Genomic DNA, 20,865 nt, shown 5'->3' with positions numbered 1-20,865 from the left:
GTTGCTATGTGAAATACTGTGTAATTGAAGTGATAACGTTCATTTATATAACATTAAGAAAAACAGTCTGATACAGAGTGAACACTAACCTGATTTTACTGTCCAATAGTGAGCAGAAAATTAATCCAACAGGAAGGGATTCAGCTCTGTGGGATGGAGCCTCAAGGAACAGAGGTGATACAGGGTTTTAAAGCCAAATGCATAATGGTCCATGATCTAATGGGCTTGCTGATTGGTTGAATTCAGGAAGTACAAATTTAGTTCAGACAGTACAATTAAGTCACAGACAAAAACTGACTATTTCACCATCAGGGCACTTTGCTGCTGGTGGCAACCAGTATTCTTAGAAAAGCTATTCCAGTTCTTTCTTCTGGAGTCCTGACTGCTTGCTATCTTGAAATTTCTCTTGCCCTCCAAAACTCAGTTCTGCAGATGCTCACTTTGGGGACTCACCCAGAAAGACTATCTTTTCTTTTACCTGGTTGGTACATTGGTGTGCATTCATCTGTAAAACAAGGCCGATGGTATCTTTCTCAAAGGATTCTCATATAGATTATTAAGATAACTCAAGAAAGGAAGATAGTAAGTGTGTAATCTACTACCTAATAAAGACCACTTAGATGTTATTGAAAATGGTGTTAGTGATTCAAATGATACAACTGCTTTTGTTTAAGGACCAGTATGCCAAGCCCCACTAAATTTTGCTGTGCTAGTGAAGACTATCCCCATTTCTATATTGGTCTTCTAAAGGAGAACAGGAAAGATATCTTATGGAGAATCTCCCTGAACATGTTTTTCTTCAATATATTGTTGACCAAAAAATTAATAGTCAATGTAAGAAAGAAACAGAAAATTTTATTTGAGCCAACCTGAAGATTATAACCCAGGAGACAGTCTTCCAGAAAGCTCTGAGGACTGTTCCAAACAGTTAAGTATGGGACGATGCAAGCAACTGTGTTCCTAAAATTCTCTCCTGAAAATATTTAACTATTTGAGGGCCAATCTGCCAGTTCTCCCAGAGCCCAAAATGCTTCATCCTGATCTTTGCCCTGAATTCCTTTCAGGGTGTGTCGTAGGTCAGCAACTACAGTGGCTAATGACCGGATCCTTGGAGAACTGGATGGTGGGCTATGTTCTTTATTTTACAATACCCTCTCTTTCAGTCTTAATTTCAACCTAGGTCTCAGACCATTTCATGACCGGTTTGTCACACGGTGCTAGGAACACTCATTCTCAGGTCAGCCGAGGATTTCGTTGATAGGCTACTCAACGTGCTATTACGGCACTAGGCCCTACTACCTGTAGCGAAAAGCCTCTGGACCACCTGTCTTACTAGTCTGTCATGGTCCAGGAAATCGTTTCCTCTTCCCAAATCTAGAGTTACACTATTAGAATTATCGATCTTACAGGACTCTATATTTGGTCAATCATTTCAAATCACTTAGTCATCATTATTTTTAATAAGAAGCTGGTCATACATTTGGTAATGCAAGAAACAACAATCTTGTAAAATAGGCAGAAAACAAGTAATAGAGCTAGTAACATTAATAAGGTCCTAAGTAACGTTATCTCCTAAGGAGTTACATGGCTGGCACCAGAAGAAAAATAGATCGTCACGGTTGAGCAGGTATTTCTGCCCTGGGGGAGGTCTGGTTAATGCATAATGCAGATGCACAATGCACGCCAGAGGGGCAGGAGGAGGCCCAAATGGGCAGAGAAAACTTTTAGGTTTAAATTTTTCTTGTCTTGCCTTAAAATATGAATTTCATTTCATCGATATTAAATGAACTCATGCCTTCAGTACCATAAAATTCAAGGCCGCGGTTGTTCTGGGAAATTTCTTAGATGTCTCGTGGAAGTAAAGCCTTAGAAGAGTGGAGGCCATGAAGCATAGAATTCGGTCAGAGCTTCAGGTTCTTTTCAGCATCTCACCTCTATTTCTTGGAAGCTGTGTGACCTTAGCGTCTCAGAGCCTCAATTTTCTCATCCGTAAGGTGATCATATTAACTGATCACCAGGTTATTTTAAGGACTAAAAGTTTTCATGGGAAACTTAACTCCCATATAAACTGAGTAATCATTATTTGTGTATACAATAATATCACTTTTATATACAATAATGATAACTGGGCCTAGTGCTCCATAGAAACACAACCATAGTACCCCATCTATTGGCAGTAAGTTAGTCATATGCACCTAATAAATTAAAACCAAGTTCCCTTACCAAGTTTATGGTTAATCTCTCTAAATCTAAAAGTTTATGTCCCCTCTGACCTCAATCCTGTGCTAATTGAACACTAATCAAGCAGAGTCCGATGACTATAATGACGTTATAGACAACAGCAATGTACATACTAATAATATCTATAATACATGGTATTACAGATATCATCATTAACGTACAAACTCAGATTGTTCCTCCAGGGCGAGATGAGCTTACAGACCCTGGAGCTGTGGACCACCTGGCCAGAGGCTCATAAACCAGAGACATGCTGACTCCCAAAACTACAATTAAGAAAGGTCACAGATAGGTCACAAGACAATGATTAATCCCAGGCTTTGTTCTTCCCCTATAAAAGAACCCCTAGCTCAAAGACCAAGTTGGAATGGATATGAGGCTTGTTTCCCACTCTGTTGCTTGGCACCCTGCAATAAATCCTACTTGGCTGCAAACTCCTGCTGTCAGAGTTTAGCCTTCTGTGCCATGGGCACACGAGCCCTTTTGCTCAGTTACAAAAGCTCAACATACTAAAGGGTTATGGGACCACAAACACAAATGTAGAAAGACGACCAAATGACCATTATGGGGTTTAAAACCTTAACGTCCGCATATGTTTGAAGATAATGTCATATCTCTAGTCAACCAGAGAGGAGTACATTAATATGATGCATAAATGCAATGTCCCCACCTGATTAAAGGCATATTATTAGTACATCAATGATATTCTAAATGAAAATTTTAAAGAAAAATATGTAAGATTTGATGTGAGATAAGCAGAAGTAAGCTGCCTGAAAACAAAATAAACATGTTAAATTTAGTCCTACATGATACTGGCTTTAAAGAAAAGTCTCCAGGTAGAGTTGTACATGAGAAAGCATCCACCTTCCCTGTGTGTACATATGTTACCAAACCAAACTTGGGTCTGCTCACCCCCTGTGCAGCAAAGCCAATTTACTCATGCAAGGTTGTGGTGAAGGAAAGCACAGCATTTATGTGCAGGAGACCAAAAACAGAATACGGGCAGCTCATGTTCGAAAGATTCGAACTCCTTGATGGCTTTCAGGGAAGGTGTTTTAAAGGCAACATTTGGGGTGAGGGCTGAAGGGTGCATGACTTTCTTCTGATTGGTTGGTGGTGAGGTAACAGGGTGATGTTTCGGAAATCTTAATCATCAGCCTGTGGTTCCAGCCAACCTGGGGTCTAAGTGCTTGTGGTTAGTATGTAGTCACCATCCTCCACCTGGATGAAGTGGGGCTCTTAGTTCCTGCAGAACAACTCAAAGATTTCTGTCAGACTGCTCTGTATACCCTTGAGGAGGAATGAGGACTCTTTTATCACTGAACCATTGCCATTACTTTTCTTGTTTAACTGCTTTGTTGCTGCATTCCCTCACTTCCCTAATTAGTAACTGCTTGAGCCTGCTCTTTGGAACTAAGGGAAGGCCTAAGACACTACCACCTTTTTCTACAAGCAAGAAACGGGGGACATGGAGGGCCTTTTGTACCCGGGAGGGCTCTACAACGTTCTGCTCAGTTTTAATCCCGCGCCCCCTTCTTTGATATTCCTCAATCCTGAAGGGAACAGGGGCAGGACAAGAAACAGAATAACGGGCTTCCGTGGTGGCACAGTGGTTGAGAGCCCGCCTGCCGATGCAGGGGATACGGATTCGTGCCCCGTTCCGGGAAGATCCCACATGCCGCGGAACGGCTGGGCCCGTGAGCCATGGCCGCTGAGCCTGCGCGTCCGGAGCCTGTGCTCCGCAACGGGAGAGGCCACAACAGTGAGAGGAAAAAAAGAAACAGAATAACATTTTGAATAGAGAGGTTAATCATAAACCCAGCATGGGAACTTGATTTAAGGGGGACTCGGTTTCCTCTATATATATGTATTTATCTATATACATGTATTTATCTATATACATGTGCATACATATAGCATATGTTTTCCCAAAGAAATTTCCATTTATTTGCTTCAAATAAGTCATTTTATTTGTCATTCCCCTCATTTTATTTTCAAGGTGGAGAAAGGATTTCATGAATTATTCAAACTGTCTTTTTATGGCTGAGAAAGGTCCTGCTATCTTAGAAGCAGTCTGATCTGAGACAATTAAAAACAGGCCTACTTTTTGTGTGACTTTTAAAGTTCTTGGTAGCTAATGTCTAGAAGCAGAAACTGTGTAGACATTGCAGCCTGATCCTTCCTGAAGGAAAATCCTAAATCACCAATTTCAAAAGCCTTAGCTTTGCTAATAAGGAACATTGAAATCTGCAGCCATTATGTTTCACTTTAAGCAGATTTCCTTACAATTCAAAAGTACAAAGAATCAATCTCAGTGCCCTGAAGGTTCTTCAGGCTATTGCTCAGCTAGTAATCATGGGGGAAGAAAAAAGCTATTTTCAACTTAATTGGTTGGAGAACAACCTATAGATATAAAAAATGCAATTTATGGCCCACTAATGAACAGCTATTTAAGAAATGCTCACATTGAAAACACTATTTATATACATTATAAGAAATAGTATAAAGCAGAATACTGCTTAATTCACATAAAATCTTTCTGGTCTTATTTGCTTGGTCTGTTTTTTCAGTTCCTATCTGCTGCTTCAATGAGTGAAAAGAACCTCTAGGCAGAAGCCATTGAAATACTCTTTAAACTTGTGAGTAGTTTCATTATATATTGCTGGCTGAATCATAAATGCTGATGCTGGCAAAGTAGTCACAGTAGAACAAAGGGGATTTTTAGGTGCTTCATCTTCTCAACACCACTTTATTACTATTGTTATAAAGCTTTGGACAATCAGTTACGGTTTGACCCCCCCGTTTAGCCAGCTTTTGTTATAGCTCAAAAATCAGTTGAGAAACTCTCTATCAAGGCTTAGAATGATAGAATTTCAGATTCAGAAGAGATCCTAAATCAGTGAAGCTCCTATCAGAAAACAGAATTCCATGCAAAGGGTTTAATTGAAGATAATTTAATGGCAAGATGATTTACAGGGATGTGGGCAAGGTTAAGGGATCCAAAAAGGGATGAGAAACTGAGGCGGGAGATAGATGGGCCCCAGGCTGAGCAGCTGGAGTTTGTCCCCTGAGGGCAGATACACCAAGATGAAGAGGAGGAGAAGCTGAGCCCCGCCTAGAGACCACATGTTTCTCATTCTCGAAGTCAAGGAGACATTCCCGACTACACATGTGCAGAAAGGCTCCTCAGAGGTCAAAAGGGAGGGGGCGTCACCTCACAGGAAGGGATGTCAACCTACCCATAGATCTCTTTACTAGAATCCATCTTGGCTAAGAGATGTGCGCGACACACACACACACACACACACACACACACACACACACACACACACACACACACACACACACACACACACACACACACACGGGAGGGTCCTGAGATAAACCAAATACAGACTCAGAACCAGGCAAAGCAAGATGATTGGCCAGAGGAAACCTGGAAGAAATGCCCCATAAAAGTGATTCAAACTACCACGAGGGCACGACCTTCTCTCTGAGCCTGCCTGTGTGTACCCATTCACACGTACTCTTTTTCCTCCTAATAAGCACTTTACTTGCTTCACTACTTTCCGTCCTTGTGGGAATTCATTTCTATAAAGCCAAAGGGGCAGGGGCCTTGTCACTGGTCACTGGTCCCTGGTGGTCTAGTGGCTAAGATTCAGCACTCTCACTGCCGCAGCCTGACTTCAATCTCTGGCTGGGAACCGAAATCCTGCTTCAAGCCGCTGCAGGCCAAGCCACCCAAGATAAGAACCACCCAGGACTAACAGTGGGGTTGTTACTACTTTGACCGAAAAGGGCAAGGGCAGAAGACAGTGTCACGAGTGCTGGGAGAGTTGGAACTGTAGAGGGAGACAGCTGCAGTCCTACCCAGAGGAAGACAGAACCACTGCTGGAACTGAAATGCTGAGGCAGGGAAGCAGCAGGAGGAAGGACCTCCATTTCCCGCTCTCCATCCCGTGGCAGTGCCTCCTACTGGATGAACCCCAAGGGAAGCCAAAGGCGGGGAGCCTAGATGATGATGTCTGTAAGGCTCAGCTCCCGCTTGGGTACAGAGATCAGGGTAGAGAGCGACAGAATGGATGAAGGGGCAGAGCAGAGAATAACCCAACAAACCCCTTAGAGGCCCGTAGGTCTAGTGATCCTCAGACATGTGCAGGCAGCAAAGCATGTGGAGATCCACTCAGTCCTTACACAATAACTTGAGTCTAGCTGACTTTAACTGCACGCCTACCACATGCCAAGCCCTGCTAAAAGCAGGTAAATTTGGAGATGCCTAAAGCATCTCCAAATTCAATTCAACAGAATCCTATATAATTGTATATTTACCATTACAATTTTTTTTTTTTTTTTTTTGCGGTATGCGGGCCTCTCACTGTTGTGGCCTCTCCCGTTGCGGAGCACAGGCTCCGGACACGCAGGCTCAGCGGCCATGGCTCACGGGCCCAGCCGCTCCGCGGGCATGTGGGATCTTCCCAGACTGGGCCACGAACCCGTGTCCCCTGCATTGGCAGGCGGACTCTCAACCACTGCGCCACCAGGGAAGCCCACCATTACAATTTAAAATTGTGTATTAAAAGACCGTTTAAAAATTCAAGACCTTTATGCAGTGCTATAGAATGATCTGAGATATATTGTTTTAATACACAGGAGCACAATGTTGTATGTAATATGCTGCCATTTATATTTTTAAAAGAGAGAAAAAAGTATATAGACTATAAATACATATGTTTGCTTGTACAGTTGAACACAGGTTACTACACGACAATCAAAGATGCTGTGAGGGGTGGTAGGGAGTGCAGAAGACTGACTCTAGGTTATACTGGGGTTTTCAACTGCATGGAGGGTTGACGCCCCAACCCCTGTGCTGTTCAAGGGTCAACTGAATATACTAGTCAGTCTTTCAAACGAGTCATGAGGAAGTAGTAATGTCGATTGTCTCTATGGAAAGGAAATGGGTGGCCAAAATAGAGGGTAAAAAGGCATACTGTTTACTTTCTTGAGCCTTTTGAATTTTGAACCATGTGAATATATTATCAATTTAAAAAAATAATGAAAAGTAAAAATTTTTAAGTCAACATAAAATGGTAACTGCACAGGGTGTATGGCACCCACAGGAGAGATCTATAGGCTGGTCTGGGGGTGGGGATGGGGTCAAGCCAGGCCTCCTAGAGAACGTGACGCCTGAACTGAACACTGAGAGAAGGCAGAGACCGGCAGGAGGGGAAGGCGCTGAGACAGCTGAGATGGTTTAAGCAAGAGCACAGGGGAAACGTGCGAAAAGCTGTGCATGACTGAGCCAAAAGCTGCAGTGGCAAGTGACCGCAGAGGGGACAGGACAGCGGGCAGGGCCAGACTGTGGGAGCCTTGTGGACCCTGCTATAAAGTTTGGATTTCATCCTGAAAACGAAGAGTCATTGCACCAACTTACACTCCCACCAACAGTGCAGGAGGGTTCCCTTTCCTCCACACCCTCTCCAGCATTTATTTGTAGACTTTTTAATGATGGCCATTCCGACCGGTGTGAGGCGATACCTCATTGTAGTTTTGATTTGCATTTCTCTGACAATTAGTGATGTTGAGCATCTTTTCATGTGCCTACTGGGCAGCTGAATGTCTTCTTTGGAGAAATATCTGTCTATTAAGGTCTTCTGCCCGTTTTTGGATTGGGTTGTTCGTTTTTTTGATATTGAGATGCATGAGCTGTTTGTATATTTTGGAGATTAATCCCTTGTTGGTCCCATCACTGGCAAATATTTTCTCCCATTCCATAGCTTGTCTTTTCATTTTGTTTATTGTTTCCTTGGCTGTGCAAAAGCTTGTAAGTTTGATTAGGTCCCATTTGTTTTTTAAGTTGGTGCAGCCACTATGGAAAACAGTATGGAGGTTTCTCAGAAAACTAAAAATAGAATTACCATATGATCCAGCAATCCCACTCCTGGGCATACACACCTGGACAAAACTGTAATTCAAAAAGATACACACACCCCTATGTTCATAGCAGTACTATTCACAATAGCCAAAACATGGAAACAACCTAAGTGTCCATCGACAGATGGATAAAGAAGATGTGGTACATATCTACAATGGAATATTACTCAGCCACAAAAAAGAACGAAATAATGCCATTTGCAGCAACATGGATGGACCTAGAGATTATCATACTAAGTGAAGTCAGAGAGACAAAGACAGATACCATATGATATCACTTTTATGTGGAATCTAAAATATGGCACAAACGAACCTATCTACAAAACAGAAACAGACTCATAGACATAGAAATCATACTTGTGGTTGCCAAGGGGGAGGCAGGGATGGAGAGGGATGGACTGAGAGTGTGGGGTTGCAAACTATTACATTTAGAATGGATAAACAACAAGGTCCTACTGTATAGCATAAGGAACTATATCCAATCTCCTAGGATTAACCGTAGTGGAAAAGAATGTAAAAAAAGAATGTATACATGTGTACACCTGAGTCGCTTTGCTATACAGCAGAGATTGGCACAGCACTGTAAATCAACTCTACTTCAATAAGAAAGAAAAAAGAGTCATTGTAAACTCTGGGGTTAAGGATGGCTTTGAGGGAGGTGAAACTGCAGATACAGAAGCTATTGTTCCAGTCCCTGAAACACAGGTACACTTTATTCCATCAGGTGACCCTAGAACAACTAGGCCAGCAAGAAATCCAAAAACAAACTCATCTTGAATTACAAAGACGATGTGGCATATATATACAATGTAATATTACTCAGCCACAAAAAAGAATGAAATATGGCCATTTGCAGCAATATGGATGGACCTAGAGAATATCATACTAAGGGAAGTGAGTCAGATAAAGACAAACATATGATAATCACTTACATATGACATCACTTATATGTGGAATCTAAAAAGTAACACAAATGAATCTGTATACAGAACAGAAACAGACTCACAGACATAAAAAACAAACTTATGGTTACCAAAGGGGAAAGGGATGGGGAGAGATAATTAGGAGTATAGGATTAACAGACACACACTACTATACATAAAACAGATGAACAACAAGGATTTACCATATAGGACAGGGACCTATGTTCAATATCTTGTAATAACCTATAATGGAAAAGAATCTGAAATATATATACATAACTGAATCACTTTTGCTGTAAACCTGAAACCAACACAATACTGTAAATCAACTGTACTTTAATTTTTAAAAATCATCTCCAATCAATTTCCCTTTTTAGTCATAGTGAGATCAAACACATTATAGGTGTTCAATACAATATCACATATTGACTAATGGTAGTTTATAAGACTAACAGTATTTTGAGATTTATATCTAGTTTTGACATTAACTCAAAGAAGTTCATGTATTTAAACTTTTACTTATATTTGCTCCAAGATAATTTAATACGTTAGTAGGTTGAGAGAGAAGGAAAACCTAGGAGGAGGAAAGCACGGATTTTAGAGTCAGAAAGCCCTAGATTAGGTTCCCAGTTCAGACTTTGATTCATGTTGTGCCTTGGCAAGTGGCCTAATCCCCTTGAACCTCAGTTTTCTCATCTCTCCAATGTGAATAAAGAAACACCACCACTTGCCATTCTATTTTCTCCCCCCACCACCCTCCTCCTCATGAGGCAAGAATGTAAATTAATGAAGCCTAGTTTTCTAAGTGCTTCCACTTAGAAACACAAAAAGGAGCACCACAGAACTTCCAAGGCATGGTCTAAGGTACAATGTATGCATTATATCCACTGCCAGCTACACTCATCTTGAAGACAGACACCACAGTCACACATTCATTCAGCTATTCAACAACTTATGAGCTCCCCCACGGTACTGGACATGGTGCTACTGTTGGGGATGGAGAGGTGGGTGAAACAGGCATGGTCCCCACCCTCACAGAGATCATGGCTAACAGGGAAGCAGGTGAAATTACTCAACCCACAAATATAAAATCGCTCTTTGTGAAAAGTGCAGTGAAGGAAAAGAGGAGGTACGTGAGACAGTAACGAATGTCATTTCTATTGCGAGCATCTTGGGGCAAGTTCTCTAGAAGTAGAACCTGAAGTGGGGACACTTGTGCAAATGATTCATTCAGAGAGTGCTCTCTGGAGAGGCCTCTAAGGGACTGACAGCAGCAGAGTGAGGACGGGTGGAGGGGAGAATCTGGGTAAAGATGGGTTTCAGGAGAACTCTAGCCTCAGCCTGACCCTACCAGGAGCTCTGAAGCTTCCTTTCAGAACCAAATTTGTCTCAGAGGCAAGAGGACTGAGCTGTTTTACCCCCATATCACTTAATAATTGGTTAAGGCCGCCCTCTTCGGGGAGAATAACCTCCTAGGCATCTTTCATCCAGGCAGTTCCCATCAGCCAAAGGCAATTCTCTATACAAAGGTGCAGGTGTGAGCAGTTAGCAGCAGCCACACCTGTAGTGGCTAAGGAACGTTCACTACCTGGGTACAGGCGATGAGGCGGGGTTTCAATAGCATCTGCTACAGAGCGTCTGGGGAGGCTTCTCTAAAGAAGTGAGTTTTGAGCTAAGACTTGAAGGACGGGTGAGAATTAGCCAAAAAAGTGTATTCCAGGCTCAAGAGATGACATGCGCCTAATGAAAAACAAAAAGATCACCAGGGCTGGAGAATTGTGCTGTAGAGGAACGCGGATCAAGATTATTTTGGGGAGAACCCGAGTCATTTTGGATTTTATCCTAAGAACAATGAAAAACCATTGAAAGGCTTTAAGTGGGGAAGAGACATAGTCCTCCCCCCAGTATTTTCATAGCTCCTTGGACTGGTCAGGAAAGAGTGAGAAGAGGGAAAGGGAAGATGTTGGGAAACTCGTTAGGAGGCTGGTTTATACTCATCTGGGCTATGAGGGATGGTGGTTTCCACCAGGGTGGAATGGGGATTGAAAGGAAAAAATGTACTCAGGATATATTTTGAACGTAGAACCAACAGAATTTGGTAATGAATTGTCTGCAATGGGGAAAGTTTTACATCTCGATGGAAGATCAAAATAAGAATTTATATTTATACTATTTCCCCTCTTTTTGTCTTTTTTTTTGTCTATAGTATGCAAAACACAGGCTCAGAGCCTGGTGTTAAGGGGCGTTTTTTTTCCTGCCTTCCCCTGTTAGCGGATACGGCATACTGAAAGAGACTGACAATAAAGCAAGGTAACGAAACAGCCACTCTGCAACAGCTAACCAAACATCTAGGGACTAAATTGTGTATGAGCTTTCTACAGCGGCACAACAAGTTGACACAAATTTAGGGGCTTAGAACAACATCTATCATCTCACAGGGTCCATGGGTTACGAGGCCGAGCATGGCTTACCTGTGTTCTCTGCTCCAGGGTCTCACAAGACTACAATCAGCATGTCAGTCAGAGCTGGGGTCTCATCTGGGGCTCGGGGTCCTCTTCCAAGTACACATGGCTGTTGGAAGAATTCATTTCCTTGCGGCTGTAGAGCTACCGACACCTTACTTCTTCAAGGCCAGCAGAGGAATGGCTTACCTCTACACCCTTTTAAAGGGCTCACCTGATTAGGTGAAGTCCCCCCAGGGCTAATTAACTTAAACTCAGCTGATTAGGTGCTTTAATTCCATCTGAAAAAATCCCTTCACCTTTGCCATATAATGTAACCTAATTACAGGAATGAGTTTCCATGGGGAGGGGGTTATATGAGGACAGGGGTCACTGGGGGGTCATCTTAGAATTCTGCCCACTGCCCACTGAAACTAAAAAGAGATCAATAGAAAAGAGTTTGATGCCAGTTTATGGATTTGGTAGGAATTAAAAAAATACCTTTATCATTAAATTCTACTTCAGGATTAGCAATCTCTATACAAATTTGGTGAAATCAGCCAGGGTTAAGAAGAGAGGGCTGCATACAGGAGATCCAGGTAGAGAGATAACCAACTGACGTGACTAGCTTCTCTCCCTCGAAATCTAAAGTACTGAATTGGCAGATCATCATTCCTATAGTTTCTGAATTGCCTATTCTTTTCTCAGATACGAGATAACTGAGCAAATGTTGAAAATAGGTTCAATTCTTACTTCTGTAAGAATCTTACACCCATGTCTGAAGAATAGCATCTTGTGACTCACGTGATTTCATACTCTTGCAAATCTGTTTTGAGATCTTTATAGAAGCTTTCCGCACATTAAATTAGATCCTAGATGTTGTCTTCTTCATCCCCTCTCTACCAAGCCTGTTGGAGTCTTCTCGTGAAGATTTAGCAAGTTTAAGTCTACCCTAAAGGTAACCCCTGGAGTCATTTAGAGCAGAATATTTGTCTAGAAGGCACTGTAGGTCTTCACTACAGGAAAGACAGTCTGTAGGAAGGTTTGTGGAGTGAATAGAGCCCAGGGGCAGAAACTTTCGGTACGTATCAATCCAGTGTGAGTCAAGGAGCACTGAGTGGATGATCAATGGAGAAGAACAAGATGAGGAGGCAATTAATGATTGAAGAGTCCCAGAAAGACCCCTGGGTGAGCAAAGACCATCGCAATTTGGGGTCATCTAGACCAGAAGGAAATGAAGGTGAGGAAGACAGAAAGTCAAATTTTGCTAACATCATAAATGCTGGACTTAGTCTCCTATAGAAGAGAAATGGTGGCCTGAATGGAGGTAAGTGGCAGTTCAGATTTTTCAGAAATTACTTTTCTTCTACTACACTTGATTACAATTGATTCCTAGCTAATAAACACAAACCAGAAGTTTGAGGAATGTGAAGTTGTTTGTATAAAGTGCCCTACATTTTCTTCTGCCTCTGCCCTCAAGGATAAACCAGGTAACCTATAAGTATTATACACACAGGCATTCACTCAAACTCAGAAGCATTCAAAACATAGGAAAGTGCATAAGAAGGACTTTGACAATAGTGATGTGGGGGCCATGAGCTACATTCCCAGGGATTGATTGTGGCCTCTGTTCCCATGGTGATTATACATTCAACTCGGGACTTCCTTCCCACTCAGTGTAACCTCCATTAAGAAGCAAGAAACAAAAGGAAATAAAGCCAAAGCACTTCAGTGAGTCCAGACTGGGCACAAAGACTGCCGGCACCACAGCCAGACTCAGGGAGCCGCTCAAACTGCCACATTACACATCTCATGGCACACTAATCGCTCCTTCCTCATTAGGGGGCCATTGTACAAAAGGCTGGATCAGGAAAGCTTTATGAAACTTGCAAAGATTTTTTGCTCCAATTCATTTGCAGTTCCCTTTATTACCTTATTAGTTATGCCCAGATGAACAATTCTAAATTTCCTTTCCTATGTCCATTTGTAAGAACCTCTGTGACTAATACATCTGTGCGTGTGTGCGTTTGAGTGTGTGATGGTGATACATGATGATCAGTAGATAGAAGCAGTACTCTTCCCACACGGCTCCTCGCGCACAATACAAATTTTCTTTTGGAAATGTAACCTCATTTTTTCCCTTTAATTCAACTTTTTATTTTGAGATAGTTGTAGATTCACATGCAGTTGTAAGAAATAATAGAGATCTCACGTACCCTTCATCTATCTGTCCAATGGTAACATCTTTCATAACTGCAATACAATATCACACCCTGGAAATTGACATTGATGTAATTAACTGACCTTCTTATTTCACCAGTTTTACATGCATTCATTTGTGTGTACTTAATTCTATAAAATGTTATCACGTGTGTAGATTCATGTAACCATCACCATTTCAAGATAGAGAACAGTTTCATCACCTCTGGGATCTCTCATGCTACCCTTTCATAGCCATACTCACCTCTTCTCCCTGTCCTTCTTCCCTCTCTGCCTGAACCCCTGGCAATCACTAATCTCCCCTCCATCTCTATAACTGTGTTGTTTCAAGAATGCTTTATAAATGAGATCATATAGGATATAACCTTTTAAGATTGGCGTAATTCTCTTGAGGTCATCTGTATTGCACTTATCAAGAGTTCATTCCTTTTTAGTGCTGCGTAATAGTCCATAGTATGGATGTACCACAGTTGGTTTAACCATTTACCTATTGAAAGACATTGGGATTGTTCCCAGTTTTGGGGCCATCATGAATAAAGTTGTTACTAATATTCATGCAGATGTTTTCATCTCTCTGGGATAAATGCCCAAGAGTACGATCACTGGGTTGTATAGTAAGCACATATTTTATTTTATTTTTTTAAAAACCTGCCAGACTAGGGATTTTCCTGGTGGCACGGTGGTTAAGAATCTGCCTGCCAATGCAGGGGACATGGGTTTGATCCCTGGTCCAGGAAGATCCCACATGCTACGGAGCAACTAAGCCTGTGCTCCACAACTACTGAGCCTGTGCTCTACAGCCCACTCGCCACAACTACTGAAGCCCACGCACCTAGAGCCCGTGCTCCGCAACAGGAGAAGCCACCGCAATGAGAAGCCTGCACACTGCGATGAAGAGTAGCCCCTGCTCGCCGAAACTGGAGAAAGCCCATGCACAGCAATGAAGACCCAACGGAGCCAAAAATAAATAAATTAATTAATTAAACAAACAAACAAAAAACAACCTGCCAGACTATTTTTCAGAGTGACTGTACCACTCTGAAATTTTAGATTCCCACCAACAATGCATGAGAGATCCTGTTTTCTCTGCATCCTCACCAGCATATGGTATTATTAGTATTTTTGATATCTCGTGTTTTTTAAAATTAATTAATTTTTAATTTTATTTTTGGCTGTGTTGAGTCTTCATTGCTGTGCACGGGCTTTCTCTAGTTGCAGTGAGCGAGGGCTACTCTTCATTGCAGTGTGTGGGCTTCTCATTGCAGTGGCTTCTCTTGTTTCGGAGCACGGGCTCTCGGCGTGTGAGCTTCAGTGGTTGTGTGTGGCTCACGGGCTCTAGAGCGCAGGCTCAGTAGTTGTGGCACACGGGCTTAGTTGCTCTATGGCATGTGGGATCTTTTCGGACCAGGACTTGAACCCGTGTCCCCTGCTTTGGCAGGCAGATTCTTAACCACTGCACCACAAGGGAAGCCTGATATCTCGTGGTTTTAACTTGTATTTCTTTAATGGCTAATGATGTTGAATATCTTTTCATGTGCTTATTTGTCATCTGTATTTCCTCTTCAGTGAAATGTCTGTTCCTGTCTTTTGCCCATTTTCTGATTGGATTGTTTATTCTTTACTGTTTTGAGCATATTTACATATTCTAAACACAACTCATTTATTAGATGTGTGGCTTGCAAACATTTTCTCCCAGTCTGTAGCTTGTCTTTTTACTCTCTAATAGTATCTTTCATTGAGCGAAAGTTTTTAATTTTGATGAAGTCTTGTTTAGCAGTTTTTCCTTTTATGGGTTATGCTTTTGATATCAAGTCTAAAAATTCTTCAACTAGCCCTACATCCCAAAGATTTTATGTTACGTGTTTTTCTAAAATTTTATAGTTTTACGTTTAAGTCTATGACTCATTTTGAGTTAATTTTTGTATAAGGTGTGAGGTTTAGGCTGAGGTTCATTGAGGAGCAGGGGGCAGGGGACTCTAGGAATATCCAATTGCTCCAGTACCATTTGTGGGAAAAGGTATCCTTTGACCATTGCATTACTTTTGCATCTTTGCCAAAAATTAGTTGGGCAGATGTGTGTGGGCCTATTTCCGGTTTGAGATAATCACAAAAGACGCAGATGAAAATGACAAAGCTTCAAGAGCCTAGAGAGATGTTAATAAATGTGGAAGACAGATAAATTATTGTAATTCAGCATAAAGATAACTGTTATCCCCAATAAAGAATCCACTGAGTGGAATGTCAGATGATGTAATCAAAGAGAATTTTCCTAAATGAAGGAAGAAGTGAATCTGCAGATTGAAAGAGTATATCGTGTTCCCTGAAATTATGACAAAAATCACTGAACACACGGGAATTCCCTTGCAGCCCGGTGGTTAGGACTACATGCTTTCACTGCAGAGGTCCCGGGTTCAATCCCTGGTCAGGGGAACTAAGATCCTGCAAGCCATGTAGCATGCCCACCACCCACCAAAAAAATCACTGAACACAAAGCTACACAATATTAATATGTATCCTTAGTTAAGTTATTAGACTTCAAGAATAAAATAATTTTTTAGGTTTTCAAACAGACAAAGCAAGCCATATTTAAAAGTGTTAAAAAAGATATGGTTAGCCTCAGACTTCTCCAAAGCAACATTCAATTCAAGAAAATAATAGTGCTATGGGTTTTTTTTGTTTTTTTTTGTTTTCTTGCAGTACGCGGGCCTCTCACTGCTGTGGCCTCTCCCGTTGCGGAGCACAGGCTCCAGACACGCAGGCCCAGTGGCCATGGCTCATGGGCCCACCCGCTCCGCGGCATGTGGGATCTTCCCGGACCAGGGCACGAACCCATGTCCCCTGCATCGGCAGGCGGACTCTCAACCACAGCGCCACCAGGGAAGCCCTTTTCTTCATTTTTGAAGGATCATTTTACTAGATATAGAATTCTTGACTGACAGTCTTTTCCTTTCAGGACTTCGAATATGTTGTCTCAGTGCCTTTTGTCCTCCATGGTTTCTGATGAAAAATTAGCTATTAACCTTGTTGGATCAAGTGTATGTGACAAACTGCTTTTCTCTTGCTGCTTTTAAGATTTTCTCTTTCTGTAGTTTTATTATTATGATGTCTTGGTGTGGATCTCTTTGAGTTTATTCTACTTGGAATTTGTTCAGATGTTTAGACATGTAGATTAGTGTTTTTCATCAAATTTGGGTGTTTTGGATCATTATTTCTTCAAAGATTCTTTCTCTCCCTATCTATCTCTCTGTCCCTTCCTTCTGGAACTCCCATTATGTGTATGTTGGAATGCTTGAAGGTATCGCAAAGGATTCTGAGGCTCTGTTCATTTTCCTTCATTCTTTTTTCTTTTAAACCCACAGACTGTTAATCTCAGTTGATCTAGCTTCACATTTTCTGGTTCTTTCTTCTACCTGTTCATATCTGCTGTTGAGCCCTTTCAGTGAATTTTTCATTTCATTTATTGTACTTTTTAATTCCAGGATTTTGATTTAAAAATAATTACTATCCCTTTATTGATATCCTGTATTTGATGAGACATAATTCTCATACCTTCCTTTAGTTTTTTAGACATTGTTTCCTTTAGTTTTGTGAACATTTTAAAAACAGCTTATTTTAAAAAGTTTTTGTCTTTTAAGTCCAATGTCTTGGCTTCCTCAAGGACATTTTCTATTGATTTTTTTTTTCCTGTGCATGACCATATTTTCTTAGTTCTTTGAATGTCTTGTAATTTGTTTGTTAAGAACTGGACATTTAAAATAATATAATGTGTCAATTCTGAATATCAGATTCCACCCCCTCCCAGACTTTGTTGTTGCTGTTTGCTTTTGTTTGTTTAGTGACTTTTCTAAGTAAATTCCTTAACATCATGTGTTACCACTGAAGTCTCTGCTCAACTAGCTTAATGGTCAGCTAATGATTATACAGATACTTCCATAAGTGCCTAGAACCAATGAACTTCTCAGTTGTTGTTGAGGAGCTCTGTGTATGGTATACCTTCAACACTTAGCCAGACAGTTGACAACTGTGCCTTAGCCTTCACTTCCTGCTTGCACAGAGCCTCAAGGTCAGTGCTGTGGGAGGGTTTAGGGCCTTCTCCTGTCTTTCCTGGGCATGTGTACAGCCCTGGGTATGCACACAGTCATATACATGTGCATGGCCTTCCAGATTCCCAGGAATACATCTGGGCTTTTCAAAGTCTCTATAGGTATACCTCAGATATATTACAGGTTCAGTTCCAGACCACCACAATAAAGTGAATATTACAATAAAGTGAGTTGCATGAATTTTTCAGTTTCTCACTGCATATAAAAGTTACATTTATACTATACTATAGTCTATTAAGTGTGCAGTAGCATTATGTCTAATAAAACAATGTACAGACCTTAATTTAAAAGTTATCTCTTGCTAAAAATTGCTACCCATCATGTGGCCCTTAGTAACATTCAAGATCTCTGACATCACAGATCATCATAACAAATATAATAATAATGAAAAAAGTTTGGACTATTGTCAGAATTACCAAAATGTGACACAGAGACACGGAGTGAGCAAATGCTGTTGGGAAAATGGTTCCAATAGGGTTGTCACAAAACTTCAATTTGTAAAAGACAGAATATCTGTGAAGCACAAAAAAGCAAAGCGCAATAAAACGAGGTATCCTGTATAGACAGCTCAGGCCCTAGCTTTTCCTTTTAAGCTTCTTGGTTTGCCTATTGTTTGCCCTTACTCTTATCTACTACCTCCAGGCAACCACCCAAAGTTAGATAACCGCCTCTAAATATTTTTGACAAACATCCCCAGAAAAAGGCTTTTTGCTTTGAGTCAGGTTAAATAAAGGCAACCTTGCAAGTGAGATCATCCAGGGAAGCATGAGACAGGTCAAATAATTCCAATTCTCTGGATTTGAGGCCTTGAAGGAACTCCAGCCCAATTTTGCCCCCTCTGGTGGCTGCCGATTTTCATCTTGGCTGTGGGATCCTGGTTTTCAAGGCTACCATGGAGTTAGGAGGAAGGGGTTAAGGATAGAGTTAAACACTATCAGTGTTTAACTTTGCTTATTGCAATTTAGGTGTTTTTATGAGGGGGGGGGAAACTCCCCAGATTACTGCAAGACTTGTTTCATTTCCAGAGTTTTGAAAATGTTGATTCTGGCCATTTTTATTTTGGCCACGCCACTTGGTACGTGGGATCTTCATTCCCTGACCTGGGATCGAACCCATGCCCCTTGCAGTGGAAGCATGGAGTCTTAACCACTGGACCGCCAGGGAAGTCCCAGATTCTGGCCATTTTTAAAACCAGTTTTCTCATTTATTTTATTAAAAGAAGGGAGGATTTTCAGAGGTTTTATTCTGTCATTTTCCCTGACGTGTTAAACTAAGTTTGAATTAAGATGTGCTAAAATTTCCCAGGTGCTTCCTGTGATTATACCTAAATATTTTTGTATATATGTATGATGTATGTATTTCTTTATTAATGTTAACACACATGTGTTTTAGAAACCTGAAGGGATAACCTTGGTTGTCCTCATTATATAATAGATCCTGTGGGCTGAACCTGTGGTTCATAGCAGAAGGGAGATGTGGAGAGAGATGAGGCTGGAAAGGTAAGTAGGAGTTAGCTCATGGAGGGACCTATCTTCCATACTAAGGAGGCTTCACTTTATCCTGACCAAGGGAAATTACTGGGGGGTTCTTCATAATGGTACTATCATACTAAAAGCTGCATTCTGAAAAGATCCCTTGGGCTTCCCTGGCGGCGCAGTGGTTGAGAGTCCGCCTGCCGATGCAGGGGACACGGGTTCATGCCCTGGTCCGGGAAGATCCCACATGCCGTGGAGCAGCTGGGCCTGTGAGCCATGGCCGCTGAGCCCGCGCATCCGGAGCCTGTGCTCCGCAACGGGACAGGCCACAACAGTGAGAGGCCCGCGTACAGCAAAAAAAAAAAAAAAAGATCCCTTGGGCCAAAAACTATGACAGTGGGGCTGGAGTGGATTCAAGAGGCAGGAAAGGGGTGTATCAATTGGATGTTGAGAGTGGGGAAAAAGGGAGGAGCTGAGGGTGAAACTGGGTTTCTGGTTTGGATGTCTGCTGAATGGAGGTAACATTTGCTGTTTTGCGTTGAATATACAGGAATAGACTCCTGGGCAAGACAGTGAAACGCATTTTGGACAAGTTGATATTGAGGTGCCAATGGGATACTCAAGTGTAGTTGTCTAGTCACTGAGTGGTTAAGGGGGCCTGGAGCTCAAGAGAGAGGCCTGGTTGGGTAGACAGGAAAGGCCTGAGGTGAAAGTGGAAACCATCAGGGAGAGTGTGCAGTAGAAGAGGCCCAGGCCCAGGTCCAGAACCCTGGGGAACAGCAACGTTCAGGGCAAAATGGTGTGGTGCTTAAGTGCAAAGGCTTTGGAGCCACACCGCCTGTTATTAGTGTCCTGACCTCAGGGAAGTTATTTACCCCAGTTTCTGCATCTGTAAAATGAGCATATTGAATAGCACACTTAGAACAGTGCTTGCGATGTTTAGTTTCACTGAGATCTGTGGATAAAGAGCTGTCCAAGAAGGTGAAGAAGGAACTAGGAGAAGGAGGAGGAGCTCTTAAGGTGCAATGAGGAAAGACAATTTCACAGAGATTTACCAAGTCAAACTCAGCCAAGAGGGCGGTACCAGAAGGTCTATAAAGTGTCCATCTTTCAGCAATTAGTGGTTTCACCAAGAGCAATTTCTATGGAATGGAATGAGCCAGACCGTAAAGTGTTGAAAAGTGAGTAGGGGTCAACACTGATACTTTCTTCCCTCTCCTCACGGCGCCTCTCTCTCCCACTAAGGCTTCCTCTAAGGACAATGAGTTATGGATCATATTCCCCTTTTTCCAATCAATTTCGGCCACCAATGGGATAATATGTTGTACCAGGTTACCTTTCATTCTTCTACTTTTGTGCCTTGCACGTCGTAGGCGATTGAAGTAACTGCTGATACAAGGGCTTCTACAGACTCCTTAATTCGCGTTATTAGATTGCTCGCACCACGTCCAGGTCCATTCCTTCCACGACTGCTTAGAGGAGTGTCATTCCCATCATGGCCACTTGGTGGAGCCCGCCCTCTCGTCTGGGACGT

At 41.9% G+C, this 20,865-nt stretch overlaps 1 protein-coding gene across 1 annotated transcript in view; it reads right to left on the bottom strand.

The window, feature by feature from the left end:
* Positions 1–20,790, bottom strand: part of NAPEPLD (N-acyl phosphatidylethanolamine phospholipase D) — an 88,649-nt gene extending 67,859 nt beyond the window's left edge. Inside the window, exon 1 of the mRNA XM_079931718.1 lies at positions 20,668–20,790. The gene's annotated coding sequence lies outside the window, so the exon portion shown is untranslated. The remainder of the gene's footprint in view (positions 1–20,667) is intronic.
* Between the last annotated feature and the right edge of the window lie 75 nt (positions 20,791–20,865).

Source organism: Stenella coeruleoalba, assembly GCF_951394435.1.
Source record: "Stenella coeruleoalba genome assembly, chromosome: 9".
Taxonomy (NCBI): Eukaryota; Metazoa; Chordata; class Mammalia; order Artiodactyla; family Delphinidae; genus Stenella; species Stenella coeruleoalba.
Note: the sequence above shows the minus strand (reverse complement) of the source record. Positions and strands in the feature narration are given on the sequence as shown.